The sequence below is a fragment of the Rhyacophila brunnea genome, unplaced genomic scaffold, assembly GCF_057557595.1.
Source record: "Rhyacophila brunnea isolate RB1 unplaced genomic scaffold, BYU_Rbru_1.0 scaffold_3, whole genome shotgun sequence".
Lineage (NCBI taxonomy): Eukaryota > Metazoa > Arthropoda > Insecta > Trichoptera > Rhyacophilidae > Rhyacophila > Rhyacophila brunnea.
The window spans coordinates 56,882,316-56,886,484 of NW_028232965.1; positions in this window are offsets into that span (position 1 = coordinate 56,882,316).

Here is a 4,169-nt window from a genome sequence, read left to right on the forward strand (position 1 = left end):
GAACAAATTAAATGTACTAGAGTGTTCATCTTTTAGTAAATATATTAATATACTAATTATGTGAATTTAAATGTATTGAAGAAAACCCCTCGTACTTATTTCCAATACTGACTAATATAGTAAAAGTACATATATAATTTTTGTAAAAAAATATACAGTTTTCAATCATGAAAAGACCACGTTGTCGTTAACTTTATACTTTATGCTTTATGTTTTTTTTGTTTTTTAACATGAAAAAAAATGAATAGCTTTTATTTATATTGACAATGCGTAGTACATTAAAATATTAAATATATACCTACATTCAATGACATTGGTACACATGTATTTTTTATCACACGTATTTTGGTTTACAAAATAATTAGATTTTCAAACACTGCGTACAATTTATTTAGATTAGGGTTATACACATAGCTGTGTGCTAGATGTTTTTAATTATTTGTTTACAAAGGTATTCCTTTTATGGTATTTCACCACCCACGATATAGTATACAGCAGGGTTAGCGAACCTTTTTACATACGCGTTTCAAAATTTCCGTTTTTAATTCCCGAAACAGTTTTTCATTGAGGAAAAAATAAAAAATAGTTTTTAAAATTTAAAAATCACAATTGAGTTATTGAGATTCTATCATTCTCCATGTTTCTAGTCGAAAGCATATTATCTTTTATTCTTTGAATATTTTTTTCTTGTTTTCAAAATATGATTTGAAGAGATCGTGGGAGCATTTTAACCACCCTTCTTTCATTATAGTCCCCATCACTGAACGGTTTTTCGTTTTTTGCAGTTATGTTTGAGGCAAGAAAACAAGCAGCTGTTATATTTGAATGACATACCATATCATTAGGTTTATTGATTGAATATTTTTATCAATAAAACCGAAAAAAATTAGCACTGCTGTATACATAGATATTATTTAAGAATATCTATTTATGTTTTTTAATTAATTATTATAAGTACTTATATACCTAATAACTAATTAATTTAAAGATTTCTTTTGTCTTCAATATAAAACATTCGCGTGCCATGCAAAATCATTTCGCGTGAAACTAGTGGCACGCGTGCCATAAGTTCACCATCGCTGGTATACAGTATATAATAATAATAATAATAATATGTGAACATTCACAATTCAAATAATTCGAAATCTCTTAAAACACCACTTTGGCTGCATCCGGCTCAAAAAATAAACTTATTATTTTCCGTGTCTATGGAACCTACTAAAATACATGTCTACAAACTTATCTGAAGAATGGGATGGGGGAGGAAAACTACCCAATCAAGACTCGTAACTGGACAAAATCTGCCATTCGAATGAAATTTTCAAAATGGCGTCAAATGGTAGTTTGTAGTTCCATTATTGGCCATTCTACAGATAAGTTTGTAGGTTATTAGATTGTTTTTATTTCAATACATGTTATGTAAGATTTTTTCGCAATGACGATAATAGCATTTTGTAAAATATAGAATTTAATATTATGGTAGGTATGTAATAAATAAAACAACAAAATACAGATGTACGTAATTCATGTTATAAAATGTAATTTATTTTTCATAAAAACAATCAAACAGGTATTTACATGTCAACAGTATTTATTACGCCATCAAATTTGCGTATTTTAGGTAGGTATAAACATATAAAAATATTACTTTAGGTATATTCTAAATATCAGACAAAATTATAAATCAAGGGTTAGGGGCCGGGGCGAGTATGGCAATTTCATTGGCACCAGGCGGCGACCATCCTTGGCGTGGCTTTGCTCATTTATTTTTAATCAAATCAAATTTTGAATTCGATTGATTATAGTTATTTATAAAATTACTACCTAAGCAATCACTCAGCAATGATTTTATGGAAAAAAATCGTACAACAAATTAGAAGAAAAATGATAGGAATGCTAAAACCAGTCGCCATAGACCAAGGCTTTAAGGCCAGATTTGGTTTATTACTCAATGACTATCAAGCCACAACGCAAGTAATAAAAAGTCCGCTAAGTGTCCTTAAATATTACCAATACAATATTGAATTCGCGTTTCATTTAATTACATGACAAACTTTAATGCATATTATTTGAAAATAACATATTCCTTAAAACGTTTTTAAGTTTATCCCATATATTTTCTCCACACTGGAAAATTACAAATGTTTACAGCCTCTTTCAGAACGTAATCTACTTACCCTATTTTTATATTCCATGGTAAAAATCTACAGTTTATAACCAAATATATTGGACTATTTATTATGTATAATAGAAGGCAGTAGTACTAACTATTCATATTAGAAGATTAATTAGCAACTCCAGCTCATCTATTCTATACACAAAATATTAATATGATAAACTACCCTCTATATCAGTGGTCCCCAACCCCCGGTCCGTGGATCAAATGGTACCGGGCCGCCCAAGGATCATTAAATTATTTCCATAGTTTTGGACATCAGTTGTAAAGCTATAAATTTATTAATGTCATTTTCAACAACCTATTCATGCGAAAAAGCATTTTCGTCCATGTCGTCAATAAAATCGAAACAAAGGAATAGACTGGACGTGAATGCAACACTTCGTCTGTCAGAGACAGCACTGCAACCAAGAATATCCAATATATTAGCAAAGATGCAACAGCAGGTTTTGCATTAGTTTGTTGAAAAAAACCCATTGTTTTTGTTAAAATTTAATTGTATCAGACTGTTATATGTATATTTGTTAGTAATAGTTATGTCCATCAGTCACAACATAAGATTAAAAAAATATTACGTAAAAAGCCGTTGTTATTTCAGTATTAGTGGGCCGCGAAAATTGTTTCCTTTTTGTACCGGTCCGCAGGTGTAAAAAGGTTGGGGAACACTGCTCTATATAGCCGCTGGTAGCAGCCTTGTGTATAGAATAAATGCGCTAAACGTTTTTCGTATCGTTTAATTATTGGTAACTATAGCAGCATTGGTGACGTGTATGTAAATCAAAAAAGTGGTTGTACCTAGTTGTTTCGAAATTGAAGTTTACTGTTGACATCTTCTGATAGTCCCTTTCTTCCGAGGGTGCTATTATTTGTGTGATTTCTCAACTAAATAATGATGGATAATCGTATAAAAAAACTATTATGCTTACGCATACAAGGCGATATTATCTCAGTGCTACCCTAACAAAAAAATCTAAGTACACGTATTAATTATTCTGCTATACGTAATTGAGTTTGCAATGCGAAATAAATTACAGCTAATGTAATAATTAGCCTTAGTTAACACTTTTCAGAATCACTTTAACTTTTAAATTGTAGGTACTTATTCCATCTGTGTAGGTTTTTCAGACAGGGCCGGATTTACGATTGAAAGGGCACCGGGCTAATATATATTGGAGGCTCCAGAAAAACCATTGATTAAGCGGTATTTTACAGAATATTATATATTTTTAATCGTTTTCTTGTCTTTCTGCTATGGGGCCGTCCATATATTAAGACGTCACACGATTTTGGGTACTTAACCCCCCCCCCCATCGTCACGTTTCGTCACATAACCTTTTACCACCCTGTCTATATTATGTCACATTTTTGGCACCCCCCCCCCCCCTAAACGTTATTTTTTTTTTATATTTATCCTTAAATGTTCGATCGATGATATACATATTGTTTACTTTGTGACGTCAAATTTTCTCTGACCTCCCACCCCCCTAAAGCCTGACGTCATATATGAACGTTATATAATGCCATCCAATAGTTAACGCGATGCTTAAAAGCAATATATTATTTGTGTTACTTGCTTCTGATATATAAATTTGTGCATTGTAAACATTTTATCACCTAGGTAGTATATTTTTTTGAAATAATAATATATTTTATTGAAAGTAACAACATTTTTCGATGACCTTTTGGACTTTGCGAATTCATTTTCGCAGGGGCAATGATTTGAGTTACCCCATCTTCACCCGCCATGTATTAATTATATGCAGGGCTAAGTTGACAAAATTTTTCATAAATGCTTTCAATTTTTTTTTTAGATTCCGGGCTCCTAACGATTTGGAGGGCATGAGCTATAGCCCCGCCCCCTATGGTAAACCCGGCCCTGCCTACGTAAAACCTGTGTATTTATAATAGGAACTTCGCTAAAGCATTTTAAAAACAATTATTGATTTTAGCAAAAAATTAGCTGAAATAACATTTTATAATAATAACATTCTTG